This window comes from Protopterus annectens, chromosome 5.part0, assembly GCF_019279795.1.
Source record: "Protopterus annectens isolate FY-2018-M chromosome 5.part0, PAN1.0, whole genome shotgun sequence".
NCBI classification, from domain to species: domain Eukaryota; kingdom Metazoa; phylum Chordata; order Ceratodontiformes; family Protopteridae; genus Protopterus; species Protopterus annectens.
This window is the reverse complement of record NC_056735.1, coordinates 1,906,523,392-1,906,548,284: the sequence shown is the minus strand read 5'-3', so window position 1 is coordinate 1,906,548,284 and position 24,893 is coordinate 1,906,523,392.

Here is a 24,893-nt window from a genome sequence, read left to right as displayed (position 1 = left end):
GGTCGAGTTCTCCTTTAAGCAGACATTTTAAAGCATCTCACACTAAATTCAAAGCAGTTTGTATATAATGCTTTAAAGTGCAATATTTAATATGTAGCATACATAGGATCATGGATATAAACCTTTCCATCTACTATCAAGTATAAAAGTGGAAAGAATCAGTGGCAATAAATGACACTTTTAAAATATTGAAGTTGTTAACTTCAGTAGTCAGCAAATAAATGAATGTGAAGTAATGTGCTCTTGCTGAAATAGACGTCTTTATTTCTGATCATTGGTATTAATTATCAAGTTCATTGTTTATCAAGTATAAGCCATCACTTTTTTTCTGAAAATCTTTTGGTTAAAATAATCAATGAAGTCAGGTTTACACTAAAGTTGAGAACATTTGAGAGGCAATCATAAGGTTATGTAGATTTATATAAAAAAGATAAAGGGGTTTACATAAGTTAAGTCTTAATGGTATACATGTAAGACCCCCATCCCCACACACCTACTAGTAATATAATTTAGTTAACGTCAGTTACCATAGTTTATAACAGGGCTATTTTATTTTATGCATTAAATCTTCCCTAGGTCTATGAACTAAGGGATAAGTAAATTCAGTTTTGTTGTACATAGTGCTGCTTCAATTAGTAGTTTATTAATATATCAAGTAAGATAATCCCTATACATGGTTCATTTAGAGACAGTCAGCCCAGGGCTTTTTCAACTTTAGCATCGCTTTATAAAACTGATCTCATTTTATTATTGTTAACCTTTTCACTGTGTATTAAAATTATGTGTATTTCTCTTTTTTAGTATCTATTTATGTTTATCACAGGATCATAACATTGCTGCAGGATTTGAAGTAAAGATGGGATTGAATTGCTGAAGAGGATTATTTAATTTTCAAGTACTTTTTAGAGGACAACACCAAACAGGCTGTAGAACCCACATAGTTTTCATAGTCCAAGCATAAGATGAGCAGTAGTTTAATATGCAAGTCAGAAACTGTTGAGGAAGGCCAGCTTGAATGAGGCAGACATGGAAACCTAAGATGGACATTCCTGTACCTATTGCAGTCCTTCAGTGGCACACTGTACAGGTACAGGGATAGCTGAAGGAGTACAAGGAGAAGGAGATGGTCAAGAAGAACAGATTGATGAGTATTTGGAGTCTTCATAAATGGAGATCCAGGCTGTATTACTTAGCTGGAGGCAGGAACTTGGCATTTGCAAGAGAGGTTATCAAGTTGCACCCACAGTAAAAGTCTGACTGATAACAATTCAGGCAACAGATAAACATCTAAAATAGGAAGAAAAGCACACTGATATATGGTGCAGTGTTTTGATTGATTAATAAAGTCAAGAGCCTGTTAATACAAACAGAACTGTCAGGCCCAAGAGATGTCACGCTGGACTTTGAATGCTGGTAATTGTGTTTGGCCTTTATGCAAATGTCTGCATACATGTAACATTTGTGAGGATAATAATTCTATTTTTAAATGTCAGTTCAAAAAAAGCAAACATTTTTTTTAGTGAATACATCAGCATTTGTGGCCAATGCACAACTGGAGAAGAACAAGAATCCTTTCAAAATTTCAGAAAAGCTTATTCTATTCCTAGAATTAGATAAGTCTCCACCAAACCTGTATTCCTATAAATTTGCAGATTTTAGCTACTTTACCATAATAGACTAGATGCAAAATGGCTTCAGATCAGGATTTTCAATGAAGTCTAACGTTTATGCTAATTTATTAACTTGAAAGAACTTGAAATTGCTAAAAGCCAAGGTTAAGAGTGAATCTATATCATTTGATCAAAAGCTAATTTCATCTAAATCCATTTGATTGAGACCATTTCATCAAAAACTCATTTAATCTAAATTGAATTTAATTTAAACTCATATTATTGAAAAGTTTAGAAGTCTATAGAAAGTATCTGATGGTGTCATTTTTTTTAATCATAGGAATTTCTAAGGAAGTGAATCTAGCACAGCATGTGCGGACTGCAATGGTCAGCATCATATTCTACTCCCAGATTTGTAGATAACTGTGTTTTCAATTCTGCACTGATTCACTTTGGGGGGAATTCAGTAAGGCCTATGTGATTTTTTTTTCATGTACGCATCTTGAAGAATTTTAGATTCACTAAATGTCACTTAGCAGAAGCTTAGCGCAAGCATGCACAAACAGGGAAACTTCCATGCAATGCAAATTTCTGCTTAAGCAGGTGAATATTATGCAAGTGAAGCAGGTCCAACAAGGTGAAAGACATCAGAGTAGACTCTGTGTATGTGGTCATATTGTATGTGGAAATCTTCCCCGTACAGGAGTCTACATGGACAGAAAGGGATGTAAAACTCCACAAATATGAACATAACTCCACTGAAAATAGTAGATCACATGCATACGTGTGCAAAACATGCATTGGGGATGTTTGTAAAAGGAAGGGGATATTTAAAATTAAAAATATATTTTTTAATAACTTTGGCATGTTTGCACTATGCATCACGTTGTGCAAACATGGTTAACAGAAAAAAATAAAAATAACGTATATAATGTACTTTAAATATTGTAGGACCCTGAATTTGGTCTGTACATGGGTCCATCCATGCTGTTACCCAGGTTACATGGCTAAGAACTGTAATTTCCAGACTGTGAGCATGAATATGTATGCAAATGAGGTTCCTTTGTTGAATCACTGAATGGAGCAAGCGCGTCCGCATATCCTATTTGAGTAGACTCCCACACAGTTTTGATATTCCCAGTGTATTACTTTTAGGACTTTTTAGTGTCCAGTGTGGGTGGCCATGGTGGTGCAGCAGTTAGCATTGCTGCCTCACATCAAGAGGTTCTCCGGTTCGATCCCCGGCTGGGGTTCCTTCTGTGTGGAGTCTGCATGTCCTCCCTGTGGTCACGTGGATTCCCTCCGGGTGCTCTGGTTTCCTCCCACATCCCAAAGACATGCTGTAGGTGGATTGGACTCTCTAAATTGGCCATAGGCATGAGTGCGTGCATGTGTGTCTTCTGTGGAAGGTTGGGCGCCGGGCTGGCAACTCAACACTGTAAAACTCCACTGCCAATCATGAGCGGACAGGTGATCCGCTGTGGCAACCCCTAACTGGGAAAAGCCAAAGAAGAAGAAGTAGTGTCCAGGGTGCATATTTGCATGTTGTGTTGCATAGCTTAGTGGGTCCACATGAGCAGACTACCCACGTGACAGTGATGATGTAGTCATTTGTCAAGGAAAACTGGATATATTCAATTAATAATATATTTTTGTATAAGCTATGCTGCACAACGCTGTGCTCAATGCCATGCCACCCACTAAATTAGAGCCTTTAAATCCTGTCAGTTACATCCTAGGGAGGTGATCTGCATCATAATTAGCCAATCCCACATGGTGGACCTACAGCAGAACTGTATAAAGCATGCATACACCTTACATTCTGATTTTCCATCAATACTCTGAGCCATTGAAGTAGAGACTTGGAAATTTTAACTGAGATAATGCTAGGGGCTGCTGCAGCTATTCTACATTTATATGTGCTAGAGGCTGAAGTTAATGCTGTTGGTGCATCTGACAATAGGCCTATGCTAAGAAGGAGAAGAGTGTTCAGGCCCAGGGCAACCTTCCAGGAGCTAGATGAGCTGGAGATTGTAGACCACTACAGGGTGGACAGGGACATACTACAAGAGCTCATTGAGCTCTGCCGCACTTAGCTCAAAGCCAGAGCTAACAGCAGTGAACCCATTCCATTGGAAATGAAGGTATTTGTAGCCTTAAGGATACTAGCTGGAGGTACCTTTCAAAGACTAACTGGGGACATGCTGGGGGTGTCACAGGCATCTGCATCCAGGATACTCCATCAATTCTTGGATGCTATGCTTCCACATACCAGTGAGCACATATATTTTCCCAATGAAAATGAAAGCCACTAAGGTAGACCAAAAAGCGATGCTTCCAAATAGCGTACACAGTATTTTATTTGTCCGCTTTCGTAAAACACTTCTTCAGAATGAAAAACACAGATAAAACCACATTTAAATACAGCAATCAATTAATTAATGCTAATTAGACCAATAAAACAAAAATGTTGTAACAATTACCTAAAACAGTTACTTAAAAAAGAGGGAAACCACTTTCTTTTTATCAGTAATATATAACTTACGATGTTTTAAAAAACACTTAACATTAATACATTCATTTAACCCAGATGGCTTATCAGATTTCAATTTTATTTGCCAGGTTGCTTCTCTTTGTTCTAAATAATTCTTAATTTTGTGCCTTCTCACCGGGGTAATTATTGTAAAACAGTTGTAGATATTATGAAGTTTACCAGAAGGTTAAATTTGACTTATTTGTTGAATAATATACATCAAAATGACAAATGTCTTGTTAAGCCCTCTACTTATAATCCTAACTTACATCAGACTTTAAGAATATTTCAAGAACAATGTATTCAAGATGTTAATAATCATTTAACCAGGAAGAACTCACACATGAATTATAATTTAACCACTATTGAAAAATCTGCTTTGTTCGATTTACAAAAATTGACTGAAAAAATAAGATTTATGAAAAGTGATAAAGGGTCTAACATTGTTATTATGACCCAGGAAAATTATAAAAAGTGTATGTTGGGTTTATTGAACAACCGTGCTGAATATGAACAGGTTCCTCTACATTTCATACAGCGTCAGTTTAGAAGGATACATTCTTTCCTATATGACTGTCTTATGTCTGGGGAAATTGCATTTGAACTATACGACTTTTGTGTAATTTCTGAACCAAAAATTGGTGTTATTTTCGGAATTCCGAAAACCCATAAAAATATATCAGACCCTCCTTTCAGGCCCATTGTTTCCTCTCCCCATTCAGCTACAGAATGTGTTGCCTTAATCATTGATTCCATGTTAGGACCTTTGTTAGAAGCTCAACCATCTTATGTTAAGGATTCCTGGCATTTTCTCAGTAAACTACGGGATTTTTTGAACACTTTCTCTTTTGATGTCAAAAGACACACTATTTTCACTATTGATGTAGTGTCTCTCTATACCTGCATTCCCCATGAAGATGGAGTAGATGCAGTTCGTAGTTTTTTATGCCAGAAACACATCTTTTCTACTTCCACTATTAACACCATTTGTTCGTTCCTTGAAATTATATTAGATAATAATTTCTTTTTGTTTGGTGACCAATATTACAAACAGAGCAATGGTGTAGCGATGGGTTCCCCAGCTGCTCCGGCATACGCTAACATCGTTATGGCCTGGTGGGAAAGTGAAATAATACCATCATTAAAAGAAAAATTTCAAGTTAAATTTTATTGTCGATTTATCGACGATTTGGTTTTTATTCTGGAAGGCGGATCTGATATAGTGGATCAATTTATGGGTTTTGTAAATTCATTCTCTAAGTACTTGAAGTTTACTAAAGGGGATGTTGGATCTGCCATCAATTTTTTAGATATTCATTTATGGTGGGATCCCATCGGATGTCAATTTCAAAGTAATATACATCGTAAAGACACCTTTACAAATGGGTATCTACATTACTCTAGTGGACATCCAAAGCACATGATCAACAATATCCCCAAGGGGCAATTTATACGGGCGAGTCGAATGACCACCAGGGATGATGACTTGGTTATTGAATTTGATTTCATTATCGATCTATTCTCTAAGAGAGGTTATGACCACTCTTTTTTAGTTAATACAGCCAAAGGAATTTTTGATAGACGCTACACAGATTTTCCTCCCATTTTAACTTGTTCACTCAATAACACTAATGGTTTAGGTTTTTCACATTGCACAGGTTCAGTTCAATCTACTGTAACATGTTCTTTTGAAATGAGTGCAGATAGTAGGGACTTGTTCTCCATTTTGGAGAACAATTGGAAAATTATCAAGGGTAATCCTGAAATATTTAACGTTTTGGGTGACAAACCGAAATGTGTTTTCCGTAATGAATACAATTTGAAAAACATTTTGGAAAAGGATAAAAAACCAGTTAACAATGTTTTATCTACCAAACGTGGCATGCATTGTTGTCATGAATGTACTGCCTGTAGATTTATTCTAGTTAGTCCCTATATAGCTGTTTGTTCCATTACTTATACCATTGAAGTACCTGGCTTAGTCAATTGTAATGCTACCAATGTTGTTTACATTTCTTTTTGTTCTGGGTGTCCTGCGTTTTACGTAGGGATGACTACCAGGAAACTCAGTACACGTATTAAAGAACATAACTATGCTATCAAACGTAAAGACATCACCAATGCCTTGTATAAGCATTCCATTGATTGTCCCTCTTACAAAAAATTTTTGTTTACTGTTTTAGAAGTTTGTCCTGTTGATCCTAGGGGAGGGGATCTTAAGAATTATTTAGAACAAAGAGAAGCAACCTGGCAAATAAAATTGAAATCTGATAAGCCACCTGGGTTAAATGAATGTATTAATGTTAAGTGTTTTTTAAAACATCGTAAGTTATATATTACTGATAAAAAGAAAGTGGTTTCCCTCTTTTTTAAGTAACTGTTTTAGGTAATTGTTACAACATTTTTGTTTTATTGGTCTAATTAGCATTAATTAATTGATTGCTGTATTTAAATGTGGTTTTATCTGTGTTTTTCATTCTGAAGAAGTGTTTTACGAAAGCGGACAAATAAAATACTGTGTACGCTATTTGGAAGCATCGCTTTTTGGTCTACCTTAATGGCTTTCATTTTCATTGGTTTTTGGTTACATATATTTTCCCCTTGACTCATGTACACATCAAGGCATCAGTGTAGAATTTACATTAACTGCAAGGGATACTACTCCATCAACTGCCAAATTGTGCCAAATTGTGTGCAATGCCCAGGGGATAATCTTGAATGTGTGTGCTGGCAACCCTGGCAGTTATCATGACTCCCATATCTGGCACATATAATGGCTGTACCGACTGTTTGTGGGGGGTACATCCCGCATGGCCATTTACTGGGGGAAGCTGGCTACACTCTGGAACCATCAATGATGACACCCATTAGAAATGCACACACACCCACGGAAAAAATGCTATAATGAGGCACATGCGCAAACTAGTAACATCATGGAGTGCGATTCTGGGCTTCTGAAGTCACAGTTCTGATGCCTCAATATATCTGGTGGTGCCCTGCAGTATATCCAGCCAGATGTGCACAGATATTCACAGTATGTGCCATGCTACACAATATGATCCTGTGGAAACAGCTCACCTGTATTGCAGCCCTACACTTACACTTGGTACCACAGGAATAGTTAAGAAACAGCTGTATATTTTCATATTCATTAATTATGTGTATTAACCACTGCTCAGTGATGCTTAGCTTGTTTGCAGGGTGACAAAAAATAAAGGATACACTGTATCCGTTTGAAATTGTGTACTGTCTACTTCCTGTCTGCAGGTGTTCTAGACCTGCAGGTATTGGGGAAGGTTGATAACCATCACACAATGTCACTTATTGTGTTTAAGTAATAGAAAGCAAAAGATGCAACAATGTATCCTTTTTGAAATCGAGAATGTCTGCATCCTGTCTGCAGGCATTCTGTCTGCTTTGTGTGTGGGCCATTAGGCCAGGCTTGCTCGAAGGTAAGCAACTCACAAACGTGACAAGCAAAGCTCATCTTGTTTTATCCTTGTGAGCAGTATTTGGTATGTTTCATCTTTAATAACAAATGTGGGACTTGAACCATGATCTACAGATAGTATATACTATGTGGATCACAGTGTTTAGCAGATCTGCTAGACACACACGTGAGTCACAAGTGTAGTTTATGTGTTGTTTATCATAGAAGTACATTACATGGCATTTATTCTATTAATCCATTTCCTGTATTTGTGCTGAGCTGCACGATGCACAAATAGTGGTATTAAAAAAAAAGAAAAAGAAATCAAATAAACAATATTACAGAATAATGTTAGTATATATTAAAGATTTGTACACAAGTCTGGATTTTAACTGTCATACCAATGAACCTCCAAAACATAGTAAGGGTGCCGTATCCCTCTTTGCCACAGCTTTGCAGCAGGAATGAACATTGTACATACAAGCAACTCCCTAGTCATGCACAGTATTAACAAGATATATGCCACTTGTACACTCTCATTTGTTTGTATGTGTTAATTTTAGATGTAGTGCAATGAGTGATCACACAACCATTTATGACTATTGTTTGCAGCAATGCAGCTCTGTCTTATCTTTGAATGGTGTTCATTCTTCTCTTATCTGAGCAGTAACCTGAGGCATGCATTTTTTATCAGTCCTAAAATAATTATGTTTGCTGATGATGTCTTACTTACCCAACCCTAAGGAAGTGTTAGGTGAAGTGGATATAGTAACAACAAATTTCCAAAAAATCTCAGGACTTTCCTTCAACAAATCTAAATCAAAATATTTATTATTAAATAAAAAAGAACATACAGGTTCCAGTTAATCATATTATTGGAAACCAAGTTTCAACTTTAGACTATTTAGGAATAGTCCTAGGCAAGAATATAGAGGAAACCTTACAGCTTAACTATGCGAAAGCCACAGACTTAATCAAGACATTAATAAGCAAATGGAATAATTTGTTTATAACATTTGATGATAGGTTACAACTGATAAAAATGGTTTTGTTACCTAAAATATTATATATATATATATATATAGCACAAGCCCTTATATTTCCACCAGGAAAGAAAATCCTTAAAGAAATCACTTCAACTCTGAAGAAATTCCTATGGTACCCCAAAAGAAATAGAGTGGCATATTCTCATCATATCAGGAAACAGGAACAAGGGGGGATTAAAATTCCCAAAGATTGAAACTTATATAAAGGCATCTATAATTAAAATAGTGATGAATTGGATAAATCCTAGATACTTTTCCAATTGGAAACAGTTGCACTCCATTATACTAATGAATGAAAATTATTTATCAAAGAATGCTTTGGTAACTGACAAAGATAACAAGATATAGCACTATTTAAGTTTAAATTGACAGTATAGTACAACAAAATTAACTAAATTAACAATAATGAACAATATTTTTGATGTGTTTAGAAAATTCATTAACATAAATTTAGATATAAAACTGTGGCATAGATTTTTAATACCATTTACTCTTACAAGGGATTTCCCTGATAAAACACACAGAGATTTTTGGTTTATGGGAAAATAATAACCTATTTTGTTGGTTGCAATGTATTGAAAACCAACAAACTTTGAACACACAAATGACTGGTTGGTTCTTTAGAGTGTCACAGCATACACTAAGGATCTGTGTAGAATAATAAATAACTTATCCTTCAAAACTGTACCAAAAATTATAAACTGGATTTTTGGAATTCTATATAATAATATCAATGTTAAGAATTAATTATCATGTCTTTAATTGTCTATAAGACAGCTCCTAAAGATTCTTACTGACAATACCTAACTAAAGGGTTTGAAGTATCATCAACGGAAGATAAAACAAACATTTTTATTTTCAGTTAAACTAACTTCTTACTCACAATTCTGTAGGATTTTTCATTGGAAATTTCTACACAGATCCTTTTTGACACCTGAGAAACTCTCAGAGGTGAACCCTTCAAACAGCAAGTTATGTTGGAGATGTCATCTGTCCACTAATGCTGACTGGTCTCATATTTTTATGAGTCTACTAATATTAAACCATATTGGAATGAGATTAACAAACTTCTTCAAGCTATCTATACTGATATATTTGCTTTGACAAAGTCTTTAATTTTATTGAATGTTGTTAATAGTAATAATATGAAGAAAGATGACCTGTATTTGTTGTGGACAATGTTAGCAATAACCAGAAAATGTATAACTAGAAGATGGAACTCTAATGTAACACCCACAATGGAGGAATTCCTATAATCACTGAAGAAATGCATACTAATGGAGAAAAGAACTAAAGAGTTAAGAACTTTACCTAAGCCATTGGTTAATAGTCCGTGGAGGAAAGTTTTGAATTTGATTGATACCCTACAGGTGGAACCAAACTCTTCATAACTATCATAGTTTATATATTAACTTATTATTTAACTACAAATGTTTTTATCTGAATCCTTTTTGTCAGGCTGAATGTAAATACTGCAAATAGTTATTGAATGTTATGAATGTATTAAATTATTGTGTTATTTCATCAAAATAAAAATCATTTGAGTAAAAAATGTATGAGAATATCAAATGCTAATAATCTACAGTTTTCAACAAAAGCAGGAAAGTTTGGATATTATTGAACAGAAACTGAGAAATGTGTGCTGCTTATTTACAGTTACAACCTTGATACAACTACTTCTACACTTTGTAAGTGTAACCTAGCTGACACACCCACTGGAGGTAAAGGAGTCTGAACTGGTGTTGTGTTTTCCTTCTCCCTACCAGTAATCATTCACAGTTGCAATCCATTAGCAACAAACACTGAGACAATACCTGCACTATGATTACACCTGCTACACAGAGCCACAAATTTGGGATTTAACAATTCGAATGAGTTCACACCTCATTTACATTTTCACTGTGCTCACAGGCATAAATCTAACCATGTAGCTACAGAACCTGAAGGTGAGGAGAGTTGTGTATGTGGATAACACAGAATAAGATTGCTATTACTTTGAATTTATCTGCACAGAAGACTACTGATCTTGACAAGGCATGATTGAATTTTTCAATTATATATCGGATTTGCTTACATGTAACTAGGAAAAATATAGATAGATATATAGATAGATAGATAGATAGATAGATCGATAGATATGTGTGTGTGTGTGTGTGTGTGTGTGTGTGTGTGTGTGTGTGTGTGTGTGTGTATGTAGATGCATTGCATTAGCAAATGCAGCTTTTATCTGCATGCACTTCTAGAAGTTTGCTGATGGCATAGGCATTTTTAGCAGGGCATTTTACTTTCTCAGATGCACAGCCTTATTAACTTTCATCACAAGTGTTACAGTTACAACTGTTTCTCTTTACAATATTCTACGTTATTTCAGTAGAATGTAAATTGTCCTATATTGTCAATGACACAGAGCTGTTAGCCTTCTAGGATGGCCTATAGATACCTCTAAGGAAGTGTTAGGCACAGGTAGAGGTCAATGGCAATTGCATCAAAAATGACTGTTCTGTGGTAAATGAGTACATGTTTTTGGGATAGTTTGTTCGAATGCACTTATAACAATTGACTGATATTTTATTCCTTGTTTGGTACAAAGTGTTATTTGCCTGTTATTTGGGGGTGGGGGAGCCAAGTTCCATTTCCAAGAACATAGTACAGCTGTATAAACTGAACTTACCATAACAGCTGATGTTCGAATGATCACTACTGCAGTAGCCACTCTCTCCCTGCACCCCCTTATTTTTTGGTGTGTTTTTTATGACAGGGTGTTGACATTAATTTTATGTTGTTACTACCCTTGTTCTCTCATGGCTTAGCCTCCCTCTCTCTGCTATCAGTAAAGCTCTGAGGGGCTTTGTGCCCAAACTTGTTTTTTAATCAGCTCCTCTTGAGCTTATTGACAAATTGGGTGGGTGGAAGGTGCCTTGATGCTTTGGAAGCTGGATGGGTTTTATATTTTTGGCACAATATAACCCATATAGATAAGGCTACTGCAGCAATGATCATTTAAACAGCATTCAATTTACACAACTGTACTTTCTTGTAACAGAGTTATTTCCATATCTTCAATGTATTCATTCTTATTTACTCTGCAGTCTATGACTACAAGTCTTAATCACTAGTATTAAAACCAACATTTGAAAACACCAATTCACAAGACATGCTTATTTTTTCTTCATTCCTTCAGTGGTGGTGCTGCGGTAGCTTTGTCACCTCACAGTAAGATGTTGTCCTGTTCGATTCTCAGCTAGAGTGTCTTCTGTGTGGAGACATGCATGAATGGGTGTACCTTCGTTGAAGGTTGTGTGTCAGGGCTGGCAACTTGGCACATAAAAATCTACTGCCAATCATTAGTGGACCGGAGTTCTGCTGTGGCGACCCCTAACCGGGAAAAGCCGAAAGACACAACAACAAAAAGTGAGTGAGTGAGTGAGTGAATGAGTGAGTGAGTTAAACATTTGTTGACTGGAAATATCCATCTAACAAGTTTCCTTTTCCATGGAGCCATGGAAAGAAAAATCTCAAGAAACAATAAAGTATATAAAGTCAATGCCTATAAAGAACATTATCGAGTCTTTATGAAACAGTATACAAAGAGAGTTTTTGCAGTGAACAGAGGCAATAACACACATAGTATATAAACAATAAATAATTTAATACAGTGTTAGTTGTAAAGGTTATTTGAGAACAAGTGATGCGATTTCTATATATATGTCAGATGATAATAAGGAAAGAAAGCCATCTTATTATATATCTGAATTCAATTACTCAAATGAAAAAGGCAATACGATAATTAAAGTGTATGATACTGGTAATGATTTCCACAGTATTCAGAAAGAAGCATAATGTAACCATGCTGACTTAAATAGTGAAATGAAGATATCACAGTGTGTGCCTGACAGGGATTAACTCTGTATAAATGACAACACAACATGGTCATGTTAGGAACTTGGCTTCATAATTAAGCTTCACAGTGACAAAAATGGCAGTCACCTCACTATGATGAGACTGTTATGAGTGATCATGTGTCATGTGGACATTTGTATGAAGGCAGCATACCTTATGCAATGAATGCTCATATGTGAATCAAAAAAAAAAATCACAGTTGAGAAGTCTATATAAGGGCTCCATAGCAATGTGTCATCTTATTTTATTATATAAATTATTTTATAAAGGTGGGTCATCTACAGACCCATAGGTCTCACTAGTATTACATGTAAAGCCATGGAAGGAATTAACTTGGAGACGATCAACAGAGATATTGTAAACTTCCAGACACTGGACCCAACCCAGTTTGGTTTCGTCAAGGGCAGATCATGCCTACTCAACCTGGTGGACTTCTTTGAGAAGGTCACCAAAGCAATGGATGAGGGCAAAATCATTCACACTGCCTACCTTGACCTGGCCAAGGCATTTGACACAATACAGGAAAAGAAAAATAATCTGGTTCCACACAGCAGTGAAAATCAATATGTCCTTTATTGTAGTAGGGTAAGCGCTTTCTCGGAGTAACATCTGCTTAATCAGACCAACAAAGATAGAATAACAGTTACATTTTTAAACAATAAAATATTCAATCAAAAATCAGATAAAATGTGCATCATAGCTAAAAGCCATGTGATAAAATACATCTTCAGAATATAGAGATCTTTAAAAATTGAATAAAAACAGACTAAATGAACAATATGTACTTAAAATGGTAACAAATACAATAGTAAAAAATAATAAAAGATGGACTATTGAAATATATATGATAAAATATTAAAAGAGAAATCCATGCTTTAATGGCATTGCTTTAAGGAAGGATTTCAGGGAAACTCTGTTGTTCAAACCAGGAGGTTTATCAGCTCAAAAGCGCAAAATCCATTTCTGCTCACTAGATTCTGTTCTATTATTTATGTCACACCCTCTCTTGGTACTATGCAGAATCTCTAGTACCATAAAGCTAAATTTATGTTCTTTACCCTCTTTAGCTACATGTAGTCATAGTGCGCTGGTTTCTTTAACATCCCTAATATCCCTAAGGTGTTCAAGTATTCTATCCTTAAACACCCTGTTCGTTTTCCCTATGTAAAATGAGAAGCAGATAGTAGAATATCAAAAATAGACATTTTTTGTTCGATAATTTGCATAAAAAGCAGTATCTATCTTAAAACCCAAAGTGGGATGTGTGAAATGATTACCAATGTGTATATGTGTACAGGCCATACAATTCCTACACATATATGTACCAAGTCTATCAGATATTATAGTTGATTTAGTATTAAAGGATCGATAACAGAGCTGACTCTTAAGTGATCTATTATTTCTAAAAGCAAAATCTGGCTGTGTGCCAATGACCCCATTCAACTCATGTGCAGTAGACAGAATATCCCAGTTCTTTTTAATAATATCACATGCTACATGCACATTGCTGGCAAAAGTCAATGGCATCCTTAGTTTATTCCTAGAGGTATCTGTGGAAGCATCACTTGAAAAAGTATTGTCAGTATTATCCCTGTTGTTAATACTAGTGGGGAGGGGGGAAAAGTATGGCTGGCACTTACCTGACCTATGCCGCCATACTTCTACTATTTGAGAATCAATAAGTTTACTGCTATAGCCTCTTTCTAAAAATTCTTGTTTAAGTGTTTGTAATGCAACAATGAGACTATCATCATCATTAAAAAGTCTCATAGTTCAAAATATCTGTCCTTTCAACACATTAAATTTCGTATGATTCGGATGCATACTGCCATACTGTAGAACATTATTCTTTCTAACAGTTTTCTTATACAAAGCAGTAGACACAGTGGATAAATTATTTTTAGTAACTTTAACATCCAAAAACTCTACTTCTTTATCAGAATATTCATAGATAAAACTCAAGAAAGTATTTAACTGATTTAAGTATAAAAGAAACTCTTGTAGCCACTGTTCTGAGCTATGCCACAACAAAAAAATATCATCCACAAAATGTTTATACCATTTGATGTTAACCTGGTATTCATTATTCGAAAGTACATGTTTAGCTTCCCAATTAGCTAGGGATAGGTTGGCGTAGCTATTAGCACAAGCTGTGGCCATAGCTACGCCAACTTTTTTTGCATAATAAACATCATTAAAAATAAACACATTGTTTTCTGTGATGATTTCCAAAAGTTTACAGTAAAAAAACACTGCCAAGGCTTGAATTCCCTCACAAACTCCTTTATTAATACAGTCTATACACTTATAAAAGATTGAACGCTTTCTTCCCTATGCCCAGGGATTTCATCAGAATCTGTGTCTGTTAACAATTTCCCCATTAAATACTCTTTAATACGGATGACATCACTCATTATCAAAGATCAAAGCACATTCTCAAAGATTCATGGGACTTTCTAGGAAGAATAAGGAAAGAGCTTTGGGATGAAGAAATAATCTTTTTAACTATAGACGTAGTAGATTTGTTTACATCCATCCCAAAAAAAGAAGGGTTAGATTGTTTTCTAGAAAGTCTCCACAGGAATACTGTGTTAGGAAACGATAAAAAAGAGCTAATTATGGAATTTATGGAAATAGTCTTCGATAATAATTTCATAATATATGAAGGCAAATACTACAAGCAGCACAGGGGGGTGGCTATGGGGGCTTCATGTGACCCTATATTTGCCAACCTTGTGCTGCTAATTTGGGAGCAAAATAAAGTCTTCCAAAGTGACTTTTTTCAGTATATGAGTTTATATGTGAGGTTCCTGGACGATATTTTTATTTTGTGGAAAGGATCGGAGAATGGAATAAAAGATTTGGTTCAATATTTAAATGAAAGTTCAGGATTTCTAAAATTTACATATAAATATGACAAGAATGGGATAAACTACTTAGACACATACATTGAGAAAGACAATAATTGTTTTAAATCTAAGGTGTATAGGAAGCCATCTTTCAGTAATTCTTACTTACAATATTCAAGTGACCACCCAGTAAGACAAAAAAAATAGTATTATAGAAGGACAATTAATAAGAATAGCGAGAATGACCTCTAAAGAAGAGGATATAGAGGACAAATTATTAATAGTAGCAAAATTATTTCAAGAAAGAGGGTATCCTATAAAAAGTATAGATGAGTATGTTGCATATGTAAGAATAGAATGGGGGAAAAAATATAAGCCCCTACTAGGGAATTAAAGTACCATAAAGGAAAGTAAAAACAAAATAGAGGAAGAAAATAAAAAATTTGAAAAAGCAATGGTTGAAAAAATTTGAAAAAGCAATGGTTGTCCCATATGGAAGTAAAGCATTTGAGGTGGAAAGAATTGTGAATAAAAACTGGGCTATTCTTAGGAATAACCCTATGTTATGGAACATAGAGCGTTCCAAACCAAATGTTGTGTATAAGGTAGGTCCTAACTTAAAAAAGACCTTTGAAATGGTTACAAAGTACAGGAGCAGGTATGATACTACAAAATGCGGAAATTGCTCTCAATGCAAGTACATTCATATAGAAGAGAATGTAACAATTAACAATGTTTTAAAAACTGTAGTTAGATTTGAAAAAGGAAATTGTCAGACTACAGGAGTGATTTATTTCGCTATGTGTAAATCCTGTCCCAGTTTTTATGTAGGTAAAACTGAGAGAAGATTGAGGGACAGGATATATGAACACACATACCAAATATCCACTAAAAATGTTAATAATGCCCTATACAGGCATTCTATTATTTGCCTGAATTTTAAAGAATTTAGATTTGGTATTTTAGAAAGAGTGTTACAAAATTCGAGGGGTGGAGACTATAGAAGCCATATAGAAGAAAGAGAAACAAGATGGCAAATCAAGTTACAAGCAAGTCAAACCCCAGGGTTAAATTAAATTATATCAATAAAGCCTCTATTGAATAAAAAATGGAGGGTATGAAATGATTATAAGTGGAAGTATATTTAAGGTGTAGGGATGGAAAAGGATGGCAGTATTTTAATAAAAAGTGTTTTTATGATGTGGTATGTATTTTAAAACAATGTTTTATGATTTTACAACAGAATGTTTTTAAACTGATGTGTGCTGCACTTTAAACATCTCTTTTTAATGATTATTTGGATAATGAGTGATGTGATCAGTATTAAAGAGTATTTAATGGGGGAAATTGTTAACAGACACAGATTCTGATGAAATCCCTGGGCATAGGGAAGAAAGCGCTCAATCTTTTATAAGTGTATAGACTATATTAATAAAGGAGTTTGTGAGGGAATTCAAGCCATGGCAGTGTTTTTTTACTGTAAACTGTGAACTTATACACTGTTGGGCTCGATTTTGCATTCTTTATGATTTCCAAAAGTGTGCAAATAAGAGTCACCTTAGTATTAGTGGTGTTTCTCTCACACAATAATTCTCTGACATTTTCAATTCCCCATTCTTTGGGTATAACAGTGAACAATGATTCAATATCCAGAGTTACAAATAAACATTGTCCTAAGATAATTTCATTTTGTTTAGATAGCTCATTTAAAAAAACTCTTGGTATCCTTTAAAGCAGTGCTACAATTAGCCAAGGCAGCATGCTAATACTGAGAATACTTTCTCAAGTGACGCTTCCACTGATACCACTAGAAATAAACTAAGGATGCCATTGACTTTTGCCAGCAATGTGCATGTAGCATGTGATATTATTAAAAAGAACTGAAATATTCTCTCTACTGTGCATGAGTTGAATGGGGTCATTGGCACACAGCCAGATTTTGCTTTTAGAAATAATAGATCTTGCTATTTTTGCTATTGTACTACCTGCTTCTCATTTTACATAGGGAAAACAAACAGGGTGTTTAAGGATAGAATACTTGAATACCTTAGGGATATTAGTTAAAGAAACCAGCGCACTATCACAACATGTAGCTAAAGAGAGTAAAGAACATAACTTTAGCTTTATGGTACTAGAACTTCTGCATAGTACAAAGAGAGGAGGTGACATAAATAATAGAACAGAATCTAGTGAGCAGAAATGGATTTTGCGCTTTTGAGCTGATAAACCTCCTGGTTTAAACAGAGTTTCCCTGAAACCCTTCCTTAAAGCACGGCCATTAAAGCATTGATTTCTGTTTTAATATTTTATCATATATATTTCAATAGTCCATCTTTTATTATTTTTTACTATTGTATTCATTACCATTTTTAAGTACATATTAGGTTCATAGGTTCATACTAGGCTATCTGCCCTAGAGCATTTATAAGCCTAGCCAGAGTGTGTTTTGCTTTTGCCACCCATTTTAAATTAATTTTGCTATGCCCTTTTTTAAGGTTAGTATACTGTGCCTCTGTCTAACAGTGACACAGAAGTGATACCCGGGGTAAACCTACAATCTCCCATCCACTCATCAAGCTTCCTCTTGAAGAGAGTCAATGAGGGACTCTGCCTAACCTGGACTGGGATTTTATTCTAGAGTGAAGGGAGCCTCTGGGTTATGAATCTGTCCCTCCAGCATGTCCTATTTATTTCAGTGCTGAGGTTCAAGTCTCTCGAGCACGTAGCTCGATGGGATTTGGATTTTCTGAGGTGCAGCATATCCATTAATTCCGGGTTGGACATGGCTTTATACGTCAGGCACAGATCGCCTCTGAGCAGGTGGTATGCCACTGAGTAGAGCTGGAGTTTCTTTAACCGGGCAGCATATGGCATCTGTTTGAGCCCTTTGATCCTCTTGGTGAGGTACTTTTGGGATCTTTCCAGTTGCTGCAGGTGTCTGGTAAGGTACATCCCAAAAGGGGCATTGTACTCAATTATGGGCCTGATGAGGGATGAGTAAAGAGGCACAATGACCTCCCTGATCTAGATGTGAATCCCTTCATGATTAGGTGGGCTATATAAAATGTTTTTCTAACCACTTTGGCCAAGTGGTTGTCAAATGAGAGATTTCTATTAACTTGGGTCCCCAGGTCCCTAATTACTTCTTCCATACTTAATGGATTACCACCTATGTGGTAATTTGTGGGCACTTTGTTTTTGCCAAAGGGGATGACTATACACTTTTTGGCATTTAGCTTGAGGCCATGGCTCTGGCACCAGTTGTCTGTTTCTATGAGGCCCTTTTGTAGGATGCTTGTGTCAGCTGGAGAGTTGATTATGGCACCCAGTTTGCAGTCATCTGCGAACTTGGTCAGCCACAGTCCTTCGTGTTAGCCTGTACCTCTGAGAAATATATACCGAACAAGAGAGGTCCCAAGACTGAGCCTTGTGGGACGCCACTTGTAACTGGTTTGGAGTCTGACATGGCTCCAGCAATTCTAACCATGTGGGTTCTGTCCTTGAGCCAGTTTGCAACCCATCTAGTGACATAGGGGTTTATATTTAAGCTGGTGAGCTTATCTATAATGCCTGAGTGGGGTATTGTATTGAAGACTTTTGCAAGGTCCAGGTAGGCTGTGTGGACCACCTTCCCCTCGTCAATGGCCTTAGTGACTGTTTCAAAGAAATCAACCAGGTTTAAGAGGCAGGATCTTCCCTTAACAAAGCCAAACTGGGTAGGATCCAGTGTCTGTAGGTCCCCAATATCTTTATTTATGAGGTCCATGATTATCCTTTCCATAGCTTTGCAGACCAAGCTAGTCAGGCTTATGGGGCGATAGTTTCCAGGATCCGTTGAGGCACCACCTTTGTGGAGGGGGACCACTGTTGCTGTACGCCACTCTTTGGGTACATATCCTGTAGTAAGGCTGAGATTGAACAGTAGTTTTATGTTTGGGTTTAGTTCTTCTTGGAGTTCATGTAGGACGCAGCCCGGGACACCGTCTGATCCCATTGATGCTGTGTTTTTTGCTTTGGAGAGGGCGGCTCTTACCTGAGCATCTGAGATGTCAGGGGAGCAGCACTCTGCTGGGATAGATATTTGCCCTTTTGGTGAGGAAGGGGGGGAGAAGTTTGCGCTGAACCTGTCAGCTAGGATGTTGGCAATGTCTGTGGGTTCGATGTATTTTTTGTCATTTTGGACTAATTCTGAGCATATCTGGGAATTCCCACCCAGGTTCCTAACATAACTAAAGAAAGCCTTGTGATTATCCTTAGTGTCCTGTGCAATTTTTCTCTCGAAGATGGCCTTAGACTATTTTATGAGTGCCCGTAGTTTTTTGCTAATACTGATCAGAGATGCCTTCCTTTTTTGGGATTTTGCTCTATCATGTAGTAGCTTCCTCCTTCTATTGTATAGTTTGTTTATGGCTAGGGTCCACCAGACAGGACGCCTAACTTTGGAGGATTGGGTCTTGGTTTTATTTTGGATTGCATGATCCATGCATTCCTGAAGGTGTTCATAGAATGCGTTTATAAAGGATTCTGCGGTCTGGGCCATATTTTTCACAGCCCTGGGGGCTTTGAAGGATTCTGCCTTGGTTTTGAGGAGTGTGAAATTTGCTTTAGAGAAGTTTTTCACTGTGGTTTTCTGGGCAGGAGCTGGGGTCAGGATGTGAATATCTAGTGAGATTAGTTTATGGTCTGATATTATCACTGAGGGATATACTTCTGGTCTGGAGCACAGAGTCCCCATGTTGGTGATGATCAGGTCCAGCATGTTTTCCCCTCTTGTGGGAGTGGCAAGAAGTTGTTCCATAGCATTTGAGTTTATAAATTCTAGGAACCTTTGGGCTAGGGTGTTGGAGCTAGAGTAATGCTCCCACTCTATGTTAGGTTAGTTGAAGTCACCCAATATAATGGTTTGGAGAGACCTTCATATTTTCCAGTGTTCTCAGAAAGGCCGAGTGGGGTTCCTGGGTTTGGGAGGGTGATCTGTAGCAGGCTATAAACTGGAAGGCAGTTTTACCCACTGTTAGTTGCACATGGATAGTCTCTGATGCTTCGTGCTGTGCCACCAACCTGGAGATGTGGGTATCTTTGACGAATATTGATACTCCCCCTCCTTTTGTGGTTCGGCCCAAGTTTTGGGGCCGAAAAATATGGTATGAGGTATAACCTGGTAGTGCTGGGGTGCTCTCAGGAGCCTTGAACCAGGTTTCTCTTACTGCACTGATATCGATGTTCTCCATGCTAAGGAGAGTTTTGAGTGCGTGCATCTTGAGGTTTAGACTTCTGGAGTTGAGTAGCATTACTCTTAGTTTCTTATTCCTTGTGATACCTATGGAGGTGGGATTGTCTTTTGAGCCTTGCCTAAAAAAGGCACTATGGGGGTGGCAAGAGCCTTTGCCAATATCTGAAAGCCCAGGGGTGACAGGTGCAAGCCGTCCCTAGTGAAGCATCATGGCTTGTCGAGCATGTCATCCCAAGCAGACAGGCATTGGATCCCCTTTGAATGACACCAATACTTAAGCCAATTGTTGAAATTGATCATCTTGTCTTCATATTCTGGCATCATTCTTGGTGAGGGTAAGATGCTACTCAAGGTCAGGGTCATACTGGCCTGGGTTACATGCTCAGAGAGCTCCTCTATGTCTCTTTTCATGTAGTCCAGGGAGGATAAGTAACCCATTCCCATATTGTTCATTTAGTCTGTTTTTATTCAATTTTTTAAAGATCTATATATTCTACAGATGTATTTTATCACATGGCTTTTAGCTACCATGCACATTTTTTCTGATTTTTGATTGGATGTTTTAGTGTTTAAAAATGTAACTGTTATTCTATCTTTGTTGGTCTGATGAAGCAGATTTTATTCTGAGAAAGCGCTTACCCAACTACAATAAAGGACATATTGATTTTCACTGCTGTGTGGAACCAGATTATTTTTCTTTTCCTGTATTCTCTGGTTTTTGCATTTGATTCCTTATTTGGTTCAAGGACTGTTTTCATTTGACACAATACCCCACTTGGGCATTGTTGCCAAACTCATGAGGTCAGGTACAAACTCGTATGTCACCCAGTGGATAGCAAAGTGGCTCACAGACAGGACCCATGAAGTTAGAATTGGGGAGTCCTCTACTATGAGGCCATTCACAAGTGGAGTCCCTCAGGGATCAGTCCTTGGACCACTCCTTTTTGGCATTTACTTCTCAGAAGCCAAGGTCAATGTCAGTGGTCTCTGGCTGACTAAATTTGCAGATGATTGCAAATTAGATGCTGTCATTAAATCTCACACTGACACAAATGTTCTCCAGGAGGGGCTGACACAGACAAACAACTGTTGTCAGGGCCATGGACTAAAACTAAATGCCAAGAAATGCATAATAGTATCCTTTGGGAAGTCATCTTTCCCTGGTAACTATCATATTGACAACACATCCCTTAGAGTTGACCCAGTAGTCAGGGAGTTAGGAATACACATAGATAGTGATCTAGCCTTTGACCATCATGTGTCTACAGTGGTGAGGTAATCACTGTATGTTGCGCAACTTATAAACAAAGGTATGGCATCTAAGTCCAAGGAAGTCATTGTTCCACTGTATTTGGCATTCATCAGACCTATCATTGAGTACAATACCCCCTTTGGTATATACCTAATCAGCCATATCCAACAATTGGAATGTCCTCAGGGATTCCTCATTAAAATAATGCAGGGCATAACTAATATGTCCTATGCAGACTGCCTCAACCCCTATCCCTGTATTCTGTCTCCTACAGGCTTTTGAGAGGAGATCTATGCCTGGAATACATGGTATTGTCAGATCCCACTCTGATGAACCTCCTGCATATCCACAAAACAAACAGTACCAGAATTACCCATTCTAAAGACTTAAACCTTGCCTGTGATACAAATAGGACCTGCTGGATAGATAGGTATGTATCCCAGAGACAACCTGTCTATGGAACAGGCTTCATATCTATGTGAAGCAGAGTTTCTCCCTAACCCAATTCAAGTGCAACTTGGACAATTGGATGGGAAACCAGAAATTCATCCCTGGTTTGGCACCTATGTCTCTAATGCAAACAGGTAACCTGTAAATGGTTCATCTCCAAGGCCCATGCTTACACTTATTAAGGGTATCAGACCTTGACAGAGATGAACACCTGTGAACCTAGGAACCTATAAATAAGGTTATTGAGCAGTCAGAAAGGGGAAAAAGTAAGCTGAAGAAGAAAAAGTAGGAAAATGAGAAGGGAAGGGTGCTCTGGGGGTAAGTAAGAAGGGTATGCTTTTCTGGTGGCAGCTGCCTTTACTGTTGAAGAATGGTGGAGGGATAAGGTAGAATGGGAAAGGAAAGAACTGGATAAATCAGTAATGCGTTTATTTAAACCACAATCACGTGATTGTGGTTTAAATAAACGCATTTGCACTTTTTGATTTATCTACGCTAGTTGGATTTACTGTTTATCCTGCACCTCCAGTTCATTCATCTCACTTTCGGTTTGTCAGTCGCAGCATTTCTTAGAATGGGAAAGGCACAGGGAGTATGGAGGGTATAGGGAAAGAAACAAGAGTTTGGAAAATAAACATAGAATGCAGACAATCAAACAAACAACCAAAACAAGAAGAGAAGAGGCAATGATGTTGGTGAACAAGATGCGATGGCAATATTGGATGACAAAGAGGATATTGGGAGCAAAGCACAATGAAGGTGACCACAATGACAGGGGATAGAATAGAATAAGGTCAGTCTGCCATGCCAAACCAGAGGGTAAAGCACCCAGACATCAGTCATCTCTCTGGTTGAAATTGCGAGTAGGTTCCAACTTTGGTGTTACAATGGTGTTGGCCATGCTAGCTATGCAGCACCACCAGCCACACAAGGAGGAATTCCTGTTTAGTATTGTAGACATCAAGTGAATGGGCCACATCTGACCTCAGTAGCTGCTGATTCTTACACTGGGTGACCCCTCAGGGCCCTGTATACCAGTCTCCAATGAGAAGCTTATGTCCCTCACCATAAAAACAGCAATCAAGTCCATCAGTGAACTCTTCAGATCACCTTTTACAGAATAACCCCAAAGAAGAGTACACCTGAGGACTGCTGGGACACAATGGTTAGCATAGTGACTGGTGCCTCCCCTCTGTCTGCTTCAGGCTGATCTTGCAGAATAAAAACAAATAAATGGAGAAAAACAATGCATCAAAGAAACAAACTAAAAATAAAACAATGGAAGTAGGAGAAAAACAGAACAAATTGGCACATGGTCATTCCTATGTGGTTCACTTTAACAGGACCGGAAAAAAAAAACAAAGCAGTCAAAGTTGCATACTATATAGGCAGAAGAATGCTTGCATGTAAAGTGAGTCAGAACACTAATATAGCACTTCAGACATAAATGCTACAGTATGACACCTAGTGAAAAAAAGCATGTACAAATCAATGAATATTAAAACCATGGATGTTAATTACAGTAAAAAAATAGAAATACATCTTTTTAGTTCTGTGGTATATAATTTTATTACAATAATGTCATATTGCCAGCAATTTACAGTAATACCATATTGCCAGCAATTTACTACAGTTACACTACCAGCCTGTCCTACCTCTTGCGGCGAGCTATCTTGTTTTTCCCAATCTCCTGAGGCACACTGGAAAGAATAAATCAAACAGTAATGAACTTCATGTATCCCTGACAACAGAAAGCAATTAACGCCACAGATGCTAGGCCTACTGTACAATGACACTGCACAAACTGCTTGCTATAATATGGCAGATGTCTCTCCACTGCCTCTTCTTCCCAATGACAGGGAATGTCTGGGAATTGCTTTTTCAGGTTTTTATACTTTTATCAGCACTGTTAGCTGCAGTTACTGATACCAGTGGCATCACTCACCTCCCTGGCAAGCTTGAGCCAGGCATATAACTTTAAAATGGGGCCTCCATAATCCACCTCCAGCTGCTCTCATTGATGTCTGTGAAGCAGGTATAAAATATCTTGTGCTCCCTACTGCAACAGGCAGTGGTTCTGCCAGAGTCTGATCTGACTGAAGCCATGTCCACTCAACAAGTTACGTCCAACAGCTGAAAAGCTAGGATGCATAGCCATAGATTGTGGCCACCAAATGATATTCATTGATAGATAGAACAGTAGCACAATGGTCATTCATAGTCACATGATGCATGTGGTAAGTAGCATGATGAAGGTTAATATTAGTTTAACCAGGTTATACAGGCATTCACATCTTACCTGACCTTTTAACCCATGCATGAGCCAGAATGGGCAGTTGGGCACTGTAGTGTGATATAGGCTGATAATGAATCATGTTATTAGTGTGATTTAGAAATTATTGCTCTAAATCAACTCATTAGTATAATAGTTGTGCCATGAGACAATTCTAGCACAAGAGAAAAAATCACAGTCACCATTTAGCAGCAGACCATTTTTCAGTCATAGCACTCTGCGGTAAACAACAAAGACAAAAAGAATAAAATGGATATCAGTTTGTACAGCTATACAGAGAAGTGACTGAAGACAATG